This window comes from Balaenoptera borealis (genome assembly GCF_965194805.1).
Source record: "Balaenoptera borealis genome assembly, chromosome: 8".
Taxonomy (NCBI): domain Eukaryota; kingdom Metazoa; phylum Chordata; class Mammalia; order Artiodactyla; family Balaenopteridae; genus Balaenoptera; species Balaenoptera borealis.
The window spans coordinates 88,762,774-88,784,435 of NC_138865.1; the positions used below are offsets into that span (position 1 = coordinate 88,762,774).

General features: G+C 44.5%; 1 protein-coding gene across 1 annotated transcript in view; it reads right to left on the minus strand.

Moving 5' to 3' along the window:
- LOC309634268 (uncharacterized protein) overlaps positions 1 to 21,662 on the minus strand; it is a 145,050-nt gene that overhangs the window by 48,809 nt on the left and 74,579 nt on the right. The window contains exon 4 of the mRNA XM_082404249.1: positions 10,247 to 10,301. The gene's annotated coding sequence lies outside the window, so the exon portion shown is untranslated. The remainder of the gene's footprint in view (positions 1 to 10,246; positions 10,302 to 21,662) is intronic.

A 21,662-nucleotide genomic window follows, 5' to 3' on the forward strand; every position in this document is an offset into this window, starting at 1 on the left:
ATATTGAGTTGTATGAGCTGTTTATAGATTTTGGATATTAACCCCTTATCAGTCATAATATTTGCAAATATTTTCTCCCATTCAGTAGGTTGTCTTTTCATTTTGCTGGTGGTTTCCTTTGCTGCGCTAAAGCTTTTAAGTTTAATTAGGACCTCTACAATGAGGTACCACCTCACACCAGTCAGAACGGTCATCATTAAAAAGTCTACAAATAATAAATGTTGGAGAGGGTGTGGAGAAAAGGGAACCCTCATACACTGTTGTGGGAATGCAAATTGGTGCAGCCACTATGGAAAACAGTATGGACGTTCCTTAAAAAACTAAAAATTTTGTTGCCATATGATCCAGCAATTCCACTCCTGGCCATATATCTGGACAAAACTGTAATTTGAAAAGATACATGCACCCCGATGTTCATAGCAGCACTATTTACAATAGGCAAGACATGGAAACAACCTAAATGTCCATTGACAAATGAATGGATAAAGATGTAGTATATATATACAAAGGAATATTACTCAGCCATAAAAAGTATGAAATAATGCCATTTGCAGCTATATGGATGTACCTAGAGATTATCATACTAAGCTAAGTAAGTCAGAAAGAGAAAGACAAATACCATACAATATCACTCATATGTGGAATCTAAAATATGACACAAATGAACTTATCTATGAAACACAAACAGACTCACAGACATAGAGAACAGATGTGTGGCTGCCAGGGTGGGGGACAGGGGAGGGATGGTTTGGGAGTTTGGGACTAGCAGATGCAAACTATTATATATAGAATGGATAAACAACAAGGCCCTATTGTATAGCACAGGGAACTATATTCAATATCCTGTAATAAACCATAATGGAAAAGAAAAAAATTTTAATGACATTTTAAAAAAATTTAATTAGGTCCCATCTGTTTATTTTTATTTCTTTTGCCTTAGGAGACAGATAAAATATATATATATATATATTGCTACCATTTACATCAAAGAGCATTCTGCCTATGTTCCCTTCTAGGAGTTTTGTGGTTTCAGGTCTTTCATTTAGATCTTTAAACCATTTTGAGTTTATTTTTGTATACGGTGTGAAGAAATGTTCTAATCTCATTCTTTGCCATGTAGCTGTCCAGTTTTCCCAGCACCACTCGTTTTAAGAGACTATCTTTTCCCAATTGTGTATGCTTGCCTGCTTTGTCATAGATTGACCATAGGTACACGGGTTTATTTCCAGGCTCTCTATCCTATTCCATAATCTATGTGTATGTTTTTGTACAAGTACCATGCTGTTTTGATTCCTGTAGCTTTGTGGTACAGTCTAAAGTCAGGGACCATGATCCCTCCAGCTTTGTCTTTTTTGTCTCAAGATTGCTTTGGCAGTTCAGGGTCTTCCCTTTCCTTACTTTGAAGCATATCTCGGATATTATATATTTTTGTCCATAAATATTTAAGTGTGGGCCTTTAAGGGATATAGTTAATTTTAAAAACATAACTAAAATATACTTACTATTCCTTAAAACTCTGCATTAATTTAAGATTATCAAATAGTAAGGGGGCATTCACATTTCCAATTATTGTCATGCTTTTCTGCTCTCCCCTTCTGCCTCTTTTAATAAAGATAATGATACCTCTTCCACTGCAAAGCCCTTCCAAACACGTTAACTTATTTAATGCTCATATTTGCCCTTGGAGGACGTTCCTCCTTCTGGAAATGAGGAAAGTGAGGCTCAAAGAGGTAAAGAGACTTGTCCAAGGTCACACAATGGGCTAGGGGCAGAGCCAGACCCTGGCCCAGGCCCCCTGTCTCCTAGCCCTTGCTTCTCTCCACCCCAGGGGACTCGCGATGGGAGATTTCAACCGTCAAGCTCAGAGGCTCCAGGGGAACCTGGAGGAACAGGCTGAGAGACTCTACCCCAGCGGCAGGAGGCTGGATAGTGCGCATCCCCAGCTAGGGAGGTACATCCAAGCTCTTTCCTCCAGGTAACAACAGGACCAATTCCTTGGCTCAGGCTTATTTGCATGCAGTAGCTCCCCAAAGCCCAGACAGTGGCTTGGGCTTATCACCCCACCTCCTGAGCAGCGTGCCTTAAGCCCCCTGCACTATGGCAGATTGGACGCTGACACCCAAAGGGCAGGCACAATAGCCAGATCACTCAGCCAACCTTATCTTAATTCTACTTTTTGCCTAAGTGCAGGAGGAGGGCAAAGGTCTCTGTGTTTTTCTTCTGGGAACCTCCTTGCTTAGCCAGCCCTGCACATGCAGAGAATGCCATGGATTCCATTCTAAATCCCCTGGCTTTTGTGGCTAATTCTTCCATTAGTCTGCAGACTACAGAGCAAACCCCTCAGCCTGGCATTCAAGAGCTGCAGTCTGCCCAACACGCTGATATAGCCTATCATAGAGACCAATGGGACACGGTACAATTTCAAGGCAGGCAAAAAAAGCCTTATACTAGCTAATTCCTGAAATTATCCTATTAGAGCTTCACTTCTTTATCTTTAGACTGTGCATCTCTGTTTAAATGCAAGCATTGTTCCTGTCAGCAGTGTCCATTAAATCTCCTTTCATACCTCAAATTTAATGTCCTAATATTACCACTTGCTACTTGTTTACCCATATAAACCGTGGCATTTCATATCTCCATACTTTTGCTCATGCAGTTTCCTCTGCCTGGAACTTCATTTCTTCCTTCTTCATCCACTAACTACTAGGGGTGCTACCTCCTCTGAGGAATCTTTCTAAACGCCTCCTCCTCTCACAGCCTTCCCACCCCCACACTGGGCAAAGGGCCCTTTCTTGGGTTTCACTTGACCATAGCTGTATCTCACTGCATGGTACCCAGCACACTGTGAACCCCCCCAAGGGCAGGGATCAATGCTGTGCATCTAATCTTCCCTAGGCCTGAACACAGGGCCTGGCACATAGTATCATCTCCACTTAATGGGATGGTTGAAATACTTTATCTCACTGAACCCTCGCTGCAGCCCTGTGGGTTAGGCTGCTGAGGAACGATGGTTCCTCCCATTTCACAGAAGTGGAGGTTGAGACACAGAGAGGCAAAGTGACGTGTCCCAGGCACCCAGCGCTGAGTGGGGGCCACTGCTCTTACGCATGTCTCCCGACCCCTGGTGCAGCGTGCTGCTCCTGCTGCTGCCCTCCCAGACAGACTCCGGATGCCCAGGGCAGAGGAGCCGTGACAACGTGGAGCAGAAGCCAGAACTCCGGACACACTGGAGCTAGCAGCTGTGCTCAAACACCTCAGCACAATTCCCGCTGCCAAGGGCAAAGTCCAAGTTCCTCATCACAGCCTCAGGGCTTCCCACAACCTTCCCCAAGCCCACCTCTCCAGCTTCATCCTCTACAGCTCCCTTTCACATGCCCCTGCTCCCACCACATCTGCCTACTCACCCTTCTCCGGGCTCACCCGACTTTTCAGAACCCTGCACAGGGTGCCCAAACTCTGCCCCTGTCACTGATCATGTCCCCATGATCAGTGCAACTGGATGGAGAGGTAGGGCAGATGTTGACAGGAGTCTTCCAATATCAGGGTGACAAAGCAGCGTAGCACAAAACAAGCGGGTCAATCAGCATTTGCCACACTGTGCTCATGGAACACTAGCATCCTGAGAGATGCTTATAACTATGTCTCCACAAAAGAGCCCCCTGGGCAATATAACAGTAATGCCTGGCATGTATTGAGTGCTCATATTTCAGGCCCTGTGCAGAGCATTTTGCAATGCTGCATTTCATCCTCACAAGAATACTGAAAGGCAGGCTTCATTTTTTTCTCTGAACTACAAACGAGGAAACTGCAGCTCAGAGAGGCTAGTAAACTTCCCCATGGTCACACAGCTGGAAAGTAGGAGAACCTGGCTTCAAAATCCAGCCTGTGCTCTTAGTTATTCTGTGAGACTACCTTTCTCTTTCTCCTGCATTGTTCCTTGAGGAAATTCCAGATGTAATTACCATCCTGAGGATTCATATCTAAATTTAACTAAATATTTCCCACACTTATATGAGGCTGGAACAAGCCCCTCCTCACCATCTTTTGTTTTACTGAATCCTATACACATCCCACAGAATATAATGTTTCACTGAACTCAGTTTGCGAAATGTTGCACTAGAAGATATCAGCTCTTATTGTCCTAACAATCTGAGAGCACAGGGTGGAGGAAGGAACCCTGGAGACCTCTGGGCAGAGCCTCCTTATTGTACACATGGGTTCTGAGGCCCAGACAGTGGCCAGTGCTCTCCCTCGTCGCGGCCAATGAGGGGAAGGAGCAGGTCTATTACTCCTTCTCAGGACCAAGAGAGGCCTTTACTCAAGTCAGGCAGGTGAGGCTGGCAGTTTGGAAAGCTCTCAGTGGGTGGAATTCACATACCTTCCTGCAGAGGCCGCACAGGCTTCAGGAGATGGAAACTGCTGGAAGAAGCACCATCTTATTGAATAAAAATCATAAGTTCTGAAGACCACAAAGCAGGACGCTTCCACAGATCACACCAAATTTAACTTCTCCAACACAAAGGCCCAGAGAGGGAAAGGCACTTGTCCAAGGCCACACAACAAGTTCAAAGCACAGCTGGAACTAGAATTTAAGCTTCCTGCCTCCTACTCCAAGGATCTGTCTGGCATTTCCTGCAAATGCTGATATGTGTGTATGTCTCCTCAGCCTGGCCAGAGGCCCCTCGAGAGTCAAAACAATGTCCAATTCATGCCTGACTTCCTGGCTCCTGACACTTAGGGTTAAAGAAATACTGATTAAGTGAATGAATAAATAAAACCCTTGATTTTTACCCAAAACTCTATTTCTCAGCTTGCTCATTCACATGGCTGAGATTAACTTTTGTCTGCTTCTGAAAATGAGTATACCCTCAAAGGATAAACGTATGCTACCAAAGAATAACAGCAATATTTCTATTATGCCTAATATATATGTGTGTGTATACACAAACATCTACATGCTCACACATACACAGAACACCACTCTAAGCATTTTACCTATATTAATTATATTTAAATATCACAGTGACCATAAAAGGTAGGTATTATTATAATTATCATTCCCATTTTGTAGATGAGAAAAAATGTGGCAAAAAGTTGTTAAGTAACTTGTACAAAGTCACACACCTAATGAATAATAGAATCAGGATTTGAACCCAGGCACTCTAACACAAAAAGCTATGTTCCTAACCACTGCCTCTCGAAGGTCCTGTCTATCAAACATGTAAAATGTGCCAGGTGCTCTGTTAAGGCATCACTTACATTACCTGTAATCCTCAGAGGAAAGCCCAGAATAAATGTTATTTTCTATTTTGCAGCTGGAACAATGGAGGCTCAGAGGTATAAAAGGACTTACTTGTCTAAAGTCACACAGTTAGGAAGTGACAGAATTGGGATTTGAAGCTATCAATTCTAGTGATATGCCCATAGTCGTCTTTTCTGGTTTATGGCTAAATTGCCATACACAATTCAGCCAAAACTTAAGTAAAAGCTAATGCATTATCATCTTCCTTAATATCATGTGAAATATCTTCCTTTTGTTGGTTAGTTTTGTTCCAAGGTTTAGTTATTCATTAATTCATTTGTTCATGCAAATATTTATTGGATTATACACACATACACACACATGCACGTGCATGTGATCTGAGGGATATGGTAATAAACATGACAGATATTGTCCCTACTAATCCTGCCTTCACAAACCTTACATTCTGGTAAGACAGAGCATCATTAAACAATTCATTTCACAATTAATTAGCCAATTAAATGGTGGTAATTGCTACAAAGGAGAGGTAGAGAGAGCTACGGTGTGATTAGCTGTAGAAAGTTCTGGTTAATCTGCTGAACATTTTGAAAGCTATCATTAAAATTAACTTTTCCATAGCTCCATATGGCAGTTGTTTTAAAAAAGAGCAGGATTTCCCTCTTATTTAAATTAATTTAAATTTCCCTCTTATTTATCTGAGGGAAATAAAATCATTGATTAACGCATATTCCTAGACAACAAGACTATTTAAGCGTAAATTAGAGATAGTCAAGACATACTCAACGAGAATGTCTCCTGAGCACCTACTACACAATGGAACCCTCTGGCGGGCTTTCCCAATGATACTGTTAAATAGGAGCTTTTATCCCAATTTAAAGGGGAGAAACTGAAGACACAGAGGTTAGCCAATTCTTTGAAGGTCAGTCACACAGCTACCAAGTAGGACCAGGATTCAAACCTAGGGTGGTGTGACAGCAACACCCAGAATCTTTCCCTGAACCATACTGTATTTTCTAATCTTAAAAGCTGATCAGCCAAGAGTTGAAACTTTGGACTCTGACATCATAGGTATGCAAAGTCTTCTTGTCAATCCCATCTCTCCTCCATGGGGCCCTGGAGAAGAAACACTGCATTTTCCGGAAACCAAAAGGATCAAAATGAGGAGATCATGTATGATGCAAACCACACTTCTTGGGGGAATTGTTAATTACTGGAATGATTGCATTCCTTTCCCCTGAGATATAGGCTTCTTGAACAAAAAGCTTTAATATTTTGTTTATGCAAATAGAGTAACCATTCTCCAACTCTCAAATAAGATGCCCACGTGGGGTCTTTTCTCTGCCATTCTACAACTTAAGCAAACAAACATTGTTCTTCTCTAAGGCAACACCACCTCTTGGTGCAGCCAAACCTTGCCCAGAGTTCCTGGCCCCAATTTCAGGAGCAACACCATTTCCTACTAATCCAGTTTTCTCAGAGTTTAAAAGGGACAATGAGGCTTCACTTTGCATTTGAAGAAAAAAAGCTCATCTTCTCTGGACTCATCCTCTGGCCTGGAGATGATCTTCATCTGATCACCCAGTGGGTCTGACTTCACAAATGCCCTTTTCCATCAATGACAAACACTTTGGAGCATTTTCCAACATTGAGAAAGAATCCAACTTTGGAACAGAAAAGTGTAGATTGTGCCTTGGCCAATGTGCATCCCTGGAAACCTGCTCTTGGAAGCCTACTGCTCCCACCACCCCCAGCCAGTCCCACCACAGGAGTTTGGGAACCCGGATGTCCACTGAGCTGCTCCTGAAGCAGACAATCTGTCTTCTTGAGAGTGAACAGGAAAGAGGACACCTGGACAGACGTGTTCGAACAGCCCTCCCTCCTAAGGAGCTTGCCTTGCAGGTTTCCTAAGAGCTGATGTGCCTGTGGATTCTATAATGAGGAGGGATTTGTTTGTTGAAGGATCTTTTCAGCTTTATTGCTTAACTCAAAGGTGAGAAGGGGGTGGGGGCAAGATGAGAATTACTCTCCTTTGCCTTCCCAAATAGTCCAAATTTAAGCTTAGTCTGCCCTGAAACAGCAGCAAAGATAGTTTTAAAAATGTGGAGCCAGAAGTTCTACTCCTGGATTGGCCCCCTAACCTGCTACGTGGCCAGGGCAAATCCTTCCCTTTCCCTGGGCTAGAGTCCCCTCATCTGTTCAATGAGAAGGTGGGAACTATTTTCCGTGTCTCAGTTTCCTTATCAGTGCAATGGGAATTGCAGTAAATATCTGACTTCACTCTCCTGGCTGTTAGAAAGATCAACATGGAATAATATAAACTAGATCTGAGAACTGAAGGCTTAATTTTGACAATGGATGAGTTAGACCTATAAAGCAGTGCCACGTTCTCATTGGCTTTGAGATTTCTTTGGTGGTGGCTATTAACTTCTTCGTGCAACCAACATAATTTATTTTATTTTATAACTTTTTATTTTGGAAAACTTTTCGATTCACATAAGAGTTCCAAAAAACAGAATAGAGAGTTCCCATTCATCATTCGCCCCAACTTTCCCTGATATTAACATCTTACATAACTATTGTAAAAGTATCAAAACTAAGAAATTATTATTGGTACAAAACTGTTAACTACAGACTTCATTGAGATTTCACCAATTTTTCCACTCATGTCCTTTTTTTGTTCCAAAATCCAACACAGGGTAACATATCACATTTAGTCGTCATGTCTCCTTACTCTCCTCAATCTGTGACAGTTTCTTTTTTTTTTTTTCATGACCTTGACATTTTTTGAAGAGTACTGCTCATGTACTTTATAGAATGTCATCAACTCAGGTGTGTCTGATGTTTTCTCAGGAAACAACAGAGCTAATGAGTTTTTAGGAAGAATATCACCGAGGTGAAGTTCTCTTCTCACTGCATCATATCAGGGGTATGATGTACATAAAGTTATTATTGGTGATGTTAAACTTGAGCACTTGGTAAAGGTGGTGTCTTCCAGGTTTCTCCACTACAGTGTTACAATTTTTCCCTTTCCATATCCTACTCAGAGATGAGAAAGACTGAGTTCAGCCTATACTACGCACCAAGTTCTCCCACCCCCTGGGAGAGGAATATCAAAAAATCTGTGGACATATGTTAAAACCACCACACTTGGCGGGAGGTCCCTTGAGGCAATACAAACATCCTGTTTCTCCTTAGAGTTTTGCCTACCAATTTTACCATACTCAGTGGATCTCGCAATTAATACTGTGGTGTTCTAATGGTGATTTTCTATTTCCCTTATTCCTTCTATCAATATATTCGTTATTTGGAATTCTTCTATAATGAAGATTTGGCACTTCTTCCTTATTTGTTTATCTATCTATTTATATCAATATGGACTCATGGATCTTTTTTTAATATACTTTGGGTTATAACCCAATATTATATTTATTTACTTTACCCACTGCAATTTCTTTCAGGTTGACTCTTATGTCCTTTTTTCATGCTCCATCTTTTTTTTTTTTTTTTTTAATACTTCCTTACTTTCTGGCACTACTTTAGGCATTAGAATCATCTTGTATTTACCCTGACTTAGTCCTATAACTGGCCATTTCTCCAAAGAGCCCTGGCTCCTTTCACTGGAGAATGACATTTAGGAACCAAGGTCTGGACTCCGAGAGTGCCCATTGCTACTGGGGTGTCACTGCTCCTAGGCCCTCTCAGCCGACAGAGCAAGGAAATGTAGAAGTATGCTGACCCATGTATACACACATATCTATATTTGTTTCTGTATCTATCTGTATACATAGATTAAAGTAGACTTGAATTCATTCTGACACTTCTAACTCTACTGTATCCCCACAGAGTTCATTCTCATTTTTCCCCCATGCTCACGTGTGACTTCCTTCTCTGACAGGAGGAACCTGGCCCCCGTTATCTACAATTTATTTACTTATTTGTTTAACCTTCATATACATGTAGTTTCAGAATGCTAACCTCTATTCCTATGAAGAATACATTTGGGGCTTCCCTGGTGGTGCAGTGGTTGAGAATCTGCCTGCTAATGCAGGGGACACGGGTTCGAGCCCTGGTCTGGGAAGATCCCACATGCCGCGGAGCAACTAGGCCCGTGAGCCACAACTACTGAGCCTGCGCGTCTGGAGCTTGCGCTCTGCATCAAGAGAGGCCACGACAGTGAGAGGCCCGCGCACCACGATGAAGAGTGGCCCCCGCTCGCCACAACTAGAGAAAGCCCTCGCACAGAAACGAAGACCCAACACAGCCAAAAATAAATTAATTAATTAATTTTAAAAAAAAGAATACATTTAACAACTAGAGTACAGTGTTTATAAACAGTTCTTTTTGTCTCTAGCCAAATACAATTTTTAATATTTAAAAGAATGTCTGGATTCAAACCCCATCTCTGCCACTCGTTGGCTGTGTCAGTGTGAGGAACACACTTAACATCTCTGTCATCTCAGTTTACTCATCTATAAAACCAGAATAATAGGCTACCTTCTTCATAGCCCTGATGGAGAGGGAAGAATTAGAGGAGAAAAAATATACAAAGGGGCTCAGGAAAATCGCCTAGCACTCCTCAAATGTTTGATGTAATCATAACATCACAGTCCCTGAGCTCCAGGGTTGGGCCCTGCAGATGGCAGCTCCTGTCCTCTGAGTCTTATCCTGCTCTAAGGCACATACAAGGGTTACAAGTGTCCACTCCTTTCTGCATCCAACTCAGTGAGTCTGATCCAGGCCAAGCTGGGAGGGAGCCTGGTCTCTGGCTAAATAAACACAGACACTAGAAGTGTCTAGGCTCTTGGAGGCTCTCACTAGCTGCTGGAGCATTTCAGCCCAACCGCCCTGACCAGAGCCAAAGCTCTTCACTGGTCTTTGTCCTCAGCTGCCTTTTCTTCTGCAAGCAGCAGAACTTTCTGGGGGGCCTCTCCCTCTTTGTTGGGAAAAACCCCAGCATCCTGAGATGGGAAACTTTGCTCTTACTTTATTTTGCAGACTGGCAGGGCCCCTTCCCTCCTCTGGTCTTCAGTTTTCCCATCTGTAAAATGAGGGTGTTGGATTAGGCCAGCAGTCCAAACTGGTAGCTGGATCCAGCAGGCATGTGTTGTATTTGGCCCACAGGGCACTTTCAGTAATTTTTTTAATTAATAGTCCTTATTTTTAGAGCAGTTTTAGGTTTACAGAAAGTTAGCGGAAAGTTGAGAGCTCCGATATGCCCCTCTTCCTACCTCCACCTCCACGCCAACAGTTTCCTTTATTGTTAACATCTTGCATCAATATGGTACAGTTGTTGCAACTGATAAACCAACATAATACATTATTATTAATTAAAGCCCATCATTTATATTAGGGTTCACTCCTTGTGTGGAGTTCTATGGGTTGTGACAGATATAATGTCATACATTCACCATTATAGCAGCATAAGAATAGTTTCACTGCCCTAAAAATCCCCTATGTTTCACCTATTCATACTTTCCCCTTTCCCCTGAACTCCTGGCAACCACTGATCTTTTCACTGTCTCTATAATTTTGTCTTTTCTAGAATGTCATGTGCTTGGAATCATACAGTATGTAGCCTTTTCAGACTGGCTTCTTTCACCCAGCAATATGCATTTAAGGTTCCCCCATGTCTTTTCATGGCTTGATCAATCATGTCTTTTTATTGCTGAATAATATTCCATTGTATGGATGTACCACAGTTTCTTTATCCATTCTCCAGTATAATTTTAAGCTGGAATTATTTGCCAATAGTTGAGAATGGAAGGCATTATACTGAAATCCATATTTTCAGCTTCTCTTAAAAATGGGAAGATCTGTTAACACTGGGTCTATCTTCCCAGATGGCAAAAATTGGCTAAAATTGAATAGTATCAGGCCTCTTTGGATAAGGCATGGGTGACCTGCCCACTACAGTCACCTCCTGCCTTCCTTATGTGACCTGCCAGTTCCTGGTAAGCATTTAGACTGAATTTTACATATTATTAGCAGAGTGACTTCAGGCAAATGTGCTGATTGTTTTCCATCTGCACCATTTCCTATCCCTTAATCCTATTTCTGCCCTTTTTTGTCCTGTTCTGTGTCCTAAGACACTGACCCTGCACAGACTGCATCTGTGGGTTTGGCTGTAGGAGGCATTGGTGTGAGATCAGAGGTTGAAAGGAGAGAGGGTCCACTACCCACTCCCATCGTGCTCCCCTCACTGCTTGGGTTCCTACTGTCCAGCAGTAGCTGCAGCTCTCCAAGGCCATTGTTCCTGCTGAGCAACCCTCCCCTACCGTCCCAACCCTTTCTGGGCACAGTTAACTCCATGTCCTCCCTTTGTCCCTTCCCACTGTGGCTAGCCTCTAGGTCTCTCAGCACTCTTGTTTATTCCCTTAACCCTGTTAGTCCCCTGTAAGTAGCCCTTTCGTTGAAGTCTCTCTATTTGAACCATCCAGTTTATTCCATTTCCTGTTGAGACTGATACAGCAAGTTGCTTATGTTCTCTGTGCCTCAGCTTCCTCACCTGAAAATGGGAATCATGTTAATGCCCGCTTCAAAATGAGAAAATGCATATATGATACCTAGCATAGTCCCTGGCATAGATAAGTGCTCAGTTAATGTTCATTAATATTATTATCATCATCATCATTAGAATTTATCGCTCTGGGGCTACATCATTTCTATAGGCCTTTACAGCATGGATAGAAATGAATGGGTGATTCACCACACAAAAGTTGCTGCCAATAAATCTCCAAAGATCACCTTAATCTTTTGATCCCAAAGTAGAGTTGAGGTTTGGGTGGTATAAACTGTAATTATCTCTTGCCATTCATAAGCAAGGGGACTGGGCCCTTTATAGGCAGCTTCGATATCAAATCTTTTCTCACGTGACAGTGGCCATGTGGAACTCTTATCCCACTTACAGATTACAGCTAACATTTATGGAGCCCTTTCTCTATGCAAATAATCCAAGTCTTCATATGTGGAATTATGTAACCATTGCACATCAGTGCCTCTACAGATGATACAAATGAGGTTCTGAGAGACAAAGTGACTTGCCCAAGGTCACACAGTCAACAAGTTTTTGAATTGAGACTACACTCAGGTGTCCAGGCTCCAAGCCTAGTGCACTTCCCATTACACACTCTTCCCCTCCATGGAAGAGGACTCTGTCACACCAACACCCAGAGCTTTCCTCACCACAAAATTCTTCCCACTTCTACACAGAAGCCTCACTCGGCCTTACAAGACCCCTGATTATGTTAGTTAGGATCTTGAGAAATGTAAAGTGATATGATTGAGGGTGGGGTTATAGTCTGCCCTCGACCACCCTCTTTCCTCGTTGGGCTCCAGCGAACAGCCCCACTCTCTCACTTCCTGATGCTGACCAGGCTCATGGAGCTTGCACGCAGGGTGATCTCCTCTGAGGCGTCTCCTTGTGAGAAGGGAACAAACCTGTCAGCTTGAGAGGCCCAGTGAGGAGAAGGCCAAAAATGAGGCTCAGACAAAAAAATCAGATCCCTCCACCCAGATGTCAGCACAACAAGTATTTGTGGAATAAAGGAAAGGAAGGATGAAAGAGTAAATTATCCACCAAAGTATCAGGGTCTGGACCATCATGCTTCCTTCTCTGAGCCTCGGTTTCCTCATCTGTAGACTGAGCTACTGCCACCTGTCTTTTGGGAGCTATCTTGAGGTTTGAAGTACCCAGCACACAGTGGCCCTCAGTGATGGCTAATTCTAGCCCTCTGCCTTGTTTCACATCCTCTCAACAGGTTCTTTGATTTCTCTCAGCCTTCTGGAAACTTATTCTGGGTGATTATAGCAATAACACCTAAAAATCAATATATTTTAGATTTTTAGAAAGCAAAATGCCCAGAAACATGAAGTTCTAAATCCTTGGACATATATCTGTATGTCTCAGCATTCAATGCAGTGCTTTGAATGTGGTAAGTGCTTGAGAATTGATTTAATGTAGATGGATACGTTAAATTTAGATGGCTGAGGCTTGGATCATCATCACCTCCCTCCTACTCTCAGTAAACATAAATTGACATTTATGAAATCTCTAGAGCCCCCAACAACCTATGAGGTGATCCAGAAAGTATGTGTTATCCCCACTTCATGGATGGGAAAACCAAGTCTGAGTGAGGTTAGGCAAGTCTCCTGATTCAGCATCCAGTGGTCATTATATTCTCATGGGCTGCCTTTTTATCTGTTATTGGAAAGGAAGGGTATCCTTGAGGTTGCCTCCAGGTAATGCTTCTCTCAACCTCAGAAGCTAAGTTCCAGTGAGGGGAAGCACCTTGCCCAGGGCACACCACAGTGGAAACCAAGTTGGGACAAAATTTGGGTTCTCCAACTCTTTCCTTTGAGTTCTTCTCATTCTTCTATGTGCCTTAGATTCAACAGGAAATAGATATTAGGCAGGGAGTACTTGGGACTAACAAAATGAGACGAATACTTCAGCTCCTCAGGCCCCCAATGAATCAAGTTTCCCCTGAGAGTGATCGGAGACTAGTCTCCAGGCCCAGGGTTCTACCAGCCCAAAGGACCCAAGGCTGGGCTGTCTCCCAGGAGGCTGGCCTGGCTGCTCAGCTGCTGCCCAGGAGGCTCAGAGACGGCATTCAACCTCAGAGCTCCTGGGTAGAGCCAGGCATGGGGACCCCAGGGCACTTGGCTGCACTCAATGCCCTCTCCAGCACTGCCCCTGACCCAGTTGTCATAGGTGAGTGGATATTCAAGCAGCTGCTGGGAAAGAGGTGGCCAGGGCTCCAGGGACACTTGACTTGTCTCTCGGTGAAGCCAGGGACATGCTCCAGTGACACCCATAGATACTTCCTCTGAGGGCACACTGCCTTTGTCCCTGCCAAAGAAGCTAGTGGGAGGTAGTGAGAGGGTCCTGCTCTGAACTAAGCAGCCAGAAGAATCTGGGTGAGCAGAGAGTCGTGGATAAACTCATGTATTTACTTATTCAACAAGCATTCACCAACTACCTGCTCTCTGTCAGACTCTGCACAGAAACTAGGGATTCTGTAGTGAACTAGGCATGATGTTTGCTCTTTATATCTTGGATTTGTACCCAAGTAGCCAAAATACAAAGCAGAGACTGGCAGGGTCCTAGAAGAGGGACTCCAGAGTCATGCTGCCTGGTCCAATCTCCACCTAGCCCTATGATGCTGGGTGACCTTGAACAAGTTGCTTAACCCCTTAATCTTGGTTTCCTTCTTCCAAGAGCTATTTTAAAGTGAAATGAAACAATTGGCTTGGAAGTACTTTGCAGACAGAAGCTGAAGATGATTACTAGCATTTCATAGTTTTATCATTAATGTAAATGCCACTTATTCAGCACCTTCTAAGTACCAAGTATCTGTTCAGCATCACATGTAATTATTCCTACAACCCTAGTGACACTGTCATTATTATCTATAGTTTAGAGATGGGAAATGGAGGCTCAGAGAGGGTTGGTGAGTTACCCATGGTCACACAGACTGTAAGTGACAGAGCTGGGATTGGAACCCAGGTCATTTGGATTCCAGAGCCTATGTTCTTTCTGGACTGCCCCCTGTGGCTTCCTTCTTCCTCTTCAGTCTTTCATTCAGCAGTGGCTTACTGAACCCTTTCTATGTGCCAGGCATTGTGCTAAGCTCCGAAGATATGGGTGGAGCAAAATAGACCTGGAGCCTTCCCTAACAACCTCACAGTCTAGTGAGGAGGAAAGCAGTGAAGAATAATTACAAGCATAATAACTGTTGCCAAAGAGGGGGGATCAGACCCCCATGCGAGTGTAAACCTTATCTGGGAATCAAGCAAGGCATTCAGGAGAAAGTGATCTTTGAGATAAAATCTGAAGGCTGACGGAGAGTTGGGCAGACAAGAAGTCACGGGGAGTGGGAACAGCATGGAATCCTGAGCCACAGATGGTCAAGAAACATAACAGAACACATAGTTCAAGGAACACAAAGAGACCAGGAGCACAGGCAGCAGGAGAAAGAGGTACAAGATGGGCTGAAGAGGGAGGCAGGAGCCTCGGAGCACATGCCAAGGAGTTTGGACTTGATCCTGAGGGCCCTTGGGAGCTGAGTTCATAGGGCCGAACACCCCTCATTTTATGCCTGGTGTTTTCCTCTTCTGCCATCTGACTGGCTGGACCAGCGGCTGAGGAGTGAGTGGAGATGGGGCCAGAGGAGCTGAGAGTGACCAAACAAGCTAAGGTCAGCACGGAACTGCAGGAAGGGCTGGGAGAGGCCAGGCCAGGGCAGCACCAGGGACAGCTCTCAGTGGCTCTTGGGGCTCAAAGGCCACCAGAAATCATTCACTCTTTCATTCGTTCATTCATTCTACAAATATTTATTGAGTGCCCCTACTCTGAGGGCACTGTTCTGGGCGCTGGAGGACACATCAGAAAACTAAACAGACAAAAACTCTCTGTCCTCTTTAAGATTACTTTCTAGTAGAAGGAGACAGAAAATAAACATAACAAATAAGACAATCATGCACTGTATTAGAAGGTGACGTGTATGGGAAGAATAAAGCAAGGAAGGAGAATCAGGAGAGAAATCAAGAAGGGGAGTGGTTATAACTTTAAATAGGCTGATCAGAGAAGGCTTTACCCCGAAAGTGACATCTGGGCAAACACGTGAAGGAGGTGAAGGAAGGGTTGGGGGCATCCATAGGGAGGAGTGTTTCAGGCAGAAGGAACAGCAGATGCAAAGCTCCTGAGGCAGGAAAATGCCAGGCCTGTTGGAGCCTCTGTGAGGAATCTGGGGTGGGAGAGCAGGAATGGTTGATTCAGAGATGGGAGTCGGAGCATAGAGAGCCATTGCAAGGACTTGGCTTTTACTCTGGGTGAATGAGGAGCCACTGGGGAATTCTGAGCTGAGAGGTGACATTATTTGACTTATATTTGCATGGGATCCCTCTGGCCGCTGCGTGGATATTAGATTGTGGGGGTAATTATCTCCACTTTTCAGACAAGGAAAATGAAGTTCAGGGAGAGAAAGCTACTTGTCTGTAGTCACATGGTTAATAGTGGTGGAGCTGAGATTTGAACATAGGTCCCTCTGATGACTTCAGTCCCTGCACTGGCAGGGCTTTTAGTACAGGCGGCATTTCCCCTGGGCTTTAAAAGCTAGGTAGACTTTGGACATGTAAAGGGAAGACTGGGACGGAGAAGGGAATAAAAGGTATTAAAAAAAAAAAAAAAAAGGTATTTTAGTCAGAAGGAAAAGAATGCAAAGCAGGGAGGGTAATTATGGGTCTCTGGATTTATTGATAAAAATAGAGATATCTTTGCTTTTTAAAAAAAAAAAAAAAAAGAGAGAACGTGCTGGGGAGAAGCTGGAGCTAAGTCTGAGAAGGCCAGTTCATGAAAAAGAGCCTTGAATGCCAGGCTAAGGAGGATCAAGGAGCAGCCCCCTCCTCTTGCACCCAGAAAGCTTCCAAACTGGTGGCCTCAGTGGAGAGGGTTAGAGAGGAACGCAAAACAACAAGAAAGAAAACGGTTTCTGGTATCATATCTAACCAAGCAATTTTAACAGCTTTTGGAGGAAAAAAAAAAAACCTGCCAGATTTTGCTTGATGGTGTCTACAGGGGAATTTTGGAAACAGACAGGCTTGTGGATCAAAATATAATGCTCATCACTTAACCAGCTTTGTTTCTCAACAGCTACACTAAGTCCCTAAGCCTCTCAGCAAAAGGGAGGAAGTAACAGGCATCACTTCTCCTTGTGGAGGACAGATATCCCAGTTTGTGGGCACCTTGGGTCCCAGCTCAGACCCCAAGGGGAAAGTGGGGCCCCACTTCCTTGGCTTTGGAAGGACCCAAGAGGGCAGAGGAGCTATGGGTGGGGAGGTGTGTCTTCTTAGATCTTGTGTCTACCCTCAAGCCCCACCTTAACCCTGACACTGAGGCCTAAAGGGGAAATATTTGGAGATCTATTAGGGGCGAGGAATGGATCTCAAAGGGTCTCAATTACCCACCACTCTCAGCTCCTTGTTTTGGGCTTCCATTTGCTTTGCTCTGGTCACCTGCCATATGACGTAACTACCACTGCAGGGCTTCACCATATGGGAACTGCTAAAAAAGCCACCCAGCCACCCCCAGCCCATCCTCAATACCCCACAACCCACCCACAAGCCTATATGTCTACCAGCCTCTACTGAAGGTCAGAAAGAACAATGGAATTGCATCCGTAAAACTGGACTCCAAATAGAACTCTTCCAAGAGTCCAAAATAAAGAAATATCAACCCTCCCCAGGAGGTCTCAGGTTTCTTGCCTTGAACACCACTTCCTTTTCCCTTCTCTGAGAAAGGAACCCCTTTGTCAGTCCTTCACCAGGGGAACCTCTGCCAATTAGGAAAAGCTCAACCCTGATCACAGGGATGGCACTAACCCAAAGTCAAGGAGATTCACAGTACACAGTAACCGTCTGGCAGTATCTCTCCCAAAGTCTGAATCTAGAATAACCATGTAGGGCCCCAGCAGAAGATAGGGTGGGCTCGGGCCCTCAGAGGATGGTCCTCATCCATGTGTTTCCACCAGTATGAGATAAAAATTCCTACTCATTCTTCCCACAGTCTTCCAAATGGTAATGCTTGGAGAACACACACACACACACACACACACACACACACACACCATTTCCCAAAGCTAAACCATAATTCTCAAAACCAATGTAGGCTCTAGACTACTAGAAGAAAACCATTTTTCTAAATCCACATAAGCTGCCTAGATTTCTCTGCCCACATGGAGATGCATCTTATATTATTATACAAAGCAGTATCATGTCCCCTCTTTTGCTCAAGCCAGTTGGAACTGAGTTCCTATCACTCGACACTGAAAGAGTCCTGACCAATGTACCTCACCTCTCTGTATTGTTAAGAAGCTTTTAGCTGAAAATAACAGAAATGTTATCTCACAAAACAAAAAGTGTAGAGATAGGATGGCCTTCAGGGAGGGTTCATTCAAGGGTTCAACGATGTCTTCAGGTTCTTTCAAACTTCCCATTCTGCTTAGAAATGAGATGACCATATCTGATTTCAGATATCACATCCACATGACATCAACACAAGGAAGTAGAGGGACCAGCTTTTACTACATCTCTTTCTCAGGGGTAAGACAAGGAAACCTTCTCCAGCAGGTATCTCCTGTGCTTCATTGGCCAAACCTGGATCTCATGCCTTTCCTCAACCAACAAGTTGGGACAGGGCCAACAGCAAGTGAAATGGAATTTTCCTGAGACCAACTGGGTTCATCTCTGAAGTTAGGGGTAGGTCAGAGCCCCCCAGAGGCAGATGGCTGTTGCTGTGTGTGTACGATGGGGCTTCTGTTAAGAGGGAGCAAGAGGAAAAATAGATAACTAATAAGGACCTACTGTATAGCACAGGGACGTCTACTCAATACTCTGTAATGACCTATACAGGAAAGGAATGTAAAAAAGAGTGTATATACATATATGTATAACTGATTCATTTTACTGTACAGCAGAAACTAACACAACATTGTAAATCAACTATCCTCCAATAAAAATCAAAAAAAAAAAAAAAAAAGAGGGAGCAAGAGGAGGCAGGGCACCGGGCAGGCAGCCACTAATGTGCGCAGCGCTACATCCAATGGCTACCCTCACTGAAGCTTCCCTTAAACTTGGGCCACAGCAAATCCTTAGGCAGGACATTTTCTCCTACTAGTTTCTGCAAGAAGTTGGACTGGAGTGAGGTGGGGCTGGAGGCAAGAGTGCCAGTTAGGAAGTCAGTCAGGCTATCAGACCAGGACCTGTGAGATGAGGAAACAGGCCAGCCCAGTAATGCCGAAGTCTGAGTCATGGGCAAGTTTTTGGTGGGAAGACTGAGGACAAGAAGCGTGTGCTCTCAGAGACGGACCCTCGGGGATTCTGCCAAAGGTGGATGGCAGGACCCTGAGCTCTTCCATGAAGGCCAGGCAAGGAGACAAGACTCTGTGAGTAAGGGGCAGAGGGAGGAGACCCCCTCCAAAGCCACCCCTTAACTTGTCCTGAATGGTGCCAGGCAGTTTGGACAGACAGGCCCCTCACCAGGCCTGCCCCTGATGGCCTCTACCCAGCAGCTCAATGGGCATTCCTTGGGGAACTGGAACAGGGAATCTGGGATTTGGTTCCTGCCGCTGGCCCTCCTCCGCCCGCACACCAACCTTCACTCTCCAAACCTTCTGTGCTCCTTCTTGCTTTCAAGCCTTTGACTATGCCGTTCCCTCAACAGGAAGGCTTCTTCCTGCCCAGGATGCCCCACTTTATCCTTCACGTACAGTCTGTAAAGCCCCACCTGAGTGAGGGGCTCCCTCCTTTTACTCCCACACAGCAGTAGTCTGTATGCCTCACCTTGGATTGTAATTTCTATCTACATGCCAATCCGTCCATCTCCCAGAATAAGCTGTGAGCTCTTCAGGGGCAGGCCCCTGTCTTGTTCATCTTGGTGACCTCTGCAGTGCCCAGGCAGCGTGGGGTCACAATACCTATGCAGGACGCGAGAATAGGGACGATGGGAAGGAAGGAGGTTCCTGTTGCCTTCTTTAGAGCTGAGTTGTCCAATATGGTAGCCAAGTAAAATTTAAAATTTAGTTCCTCAGTTATACTAGCTGCTTTTCAAGGGCTCAATAGCCACTTGTAGCTAGTGGCTATTGATTGGACAGCGCAAATATAGAACATTTCCATAAATACAGAAAGTTCTAGTGGACAGCACTGTTCTAAGAGATTCAAACTATTGCTGCAGCTCTAAAAGGAGCAGATCATCTGCTACAGACTCCTTTCTCCTCCAATCCGGCACTCAGCACAAAGCCAGATACCTCTTCCTTTCTCCTCTCTCTCCTTCCTCTCCACCTATGTTCCTCCACCCCATCTTCTTGTCTCCCCACAGGGCCAGAAGAATAATTCACAGTGGTTTCAGAGTTCTCAGAGCCTTTTTATAGTCTGTGTATCTCTGACCCTTCACTACAGTCCTGGAAGGTAAGCAGGATAGAGATTATAATTTTCATTTTACAAGTAAGGAAGCCAAAGCTCTGAGAGGTGAAGACTCTTGCCCAAGGTCACCCAGCTGGCGAATGCTGGTGTCTGGATCAGACCTCAGAGTAGACTCTGGCCCCTTCTTTTCCACCAGTGTCATATCATCTCTCACTAAGGCGTCGTCTAATCCAGCCTGCTGTCTGATGCACTTATCCATTCAACAACATTCCTCCCAAGTGTTTATCCAGCTTCTGCTTAAGTGCTCCCTATGATGTGAACCTCACTATCAGTTCCTTAAGCTGTGTTTAGATAGCTCTGCTAGAAAACTCCTGCTTATGCTGAGTCGAAATCAACCTTCTTGTAACTTTTCTATCCTGAGACCTCAGAAATCATGTGATACAGCCACTAAAATGCCTTCTGCAACACCACTGCCAGTTAGCTTGCAGCCTCTGCTCACACACCTCCAGTTTGGGGGAGCTCAACACCACTCAAGGAAGCCCCTTCCTTCTTTGGCCATTTAAAAACCAACCTCAATCCTGAAACTCCTCCCCACTGGCTTTGTCCTCTGGGTCTCCCAAGACTCTATCTGCTCTCTCTCTACCCAGGGCAGCCCCTCAGAGACAATGACCATGCCCCCTACTTTGCTTTTGTCCTGACTGCAGACTAAACAAATCATCAGAGAAAGGATGCTCTGTTCTATTAGCACATGACCTCTTCTGGCTTCCCTTTCCCATTAGCACATGAACCCCCTTATTCCATGGACCCCATGGGAAGCCAAGGTCGTGTCAATAATAATAACTACTGCCATTTATTATGTGTTCACCATGCCAGGCAATTTGAAAAGTGCTCTGCCTGTATTTCATCTCCAAAACCCTGCAAGGTGGTCCTTATTTATTCCCATTTCACAGATGAAGTGACTGCCTGTATACATGTCTGTCACCCCAGGTGAGAGGACAATTGCAGGAACCTAAAGGATGGATGGGACCTGGGATGACCCAGGTTTGGGTCTGGGTCAGTCCCAGGGCCCCAGGCCCCAAGGAGGGTGGAGGAGTACAGAGGTTATGTGCACAGGCTGTAGGGGCAAAAGATCTGGGTTTAAATCACAGCTGCTTACCAGCCGTGTGCCCTTGAGCAAGGTCACTTCACCTCTCTGAACCTCCATTTCTTCATGTGTAAAAGGGAGCTAGTAGTACAGGGCACGGAGCCCAAGGACTGCAAAGAAGAAACAATGAATGCTTAGCACTGTGCATGGCACCTAGCAAGTTCTCAGCAGTGGGAGATAATACCAGTATTATCAGTATTATTACAGAGAGACCATACCCAGGGTCAGGGCAAAGGTATTTACAGTATTACCGTCCCAAACTGAGCCTGGTCAGACCTAGTGGATTTCTGTACCCCCTGGCTCCCAGAAAATGGCTGGTATCTGAGATGAGTTCAAATG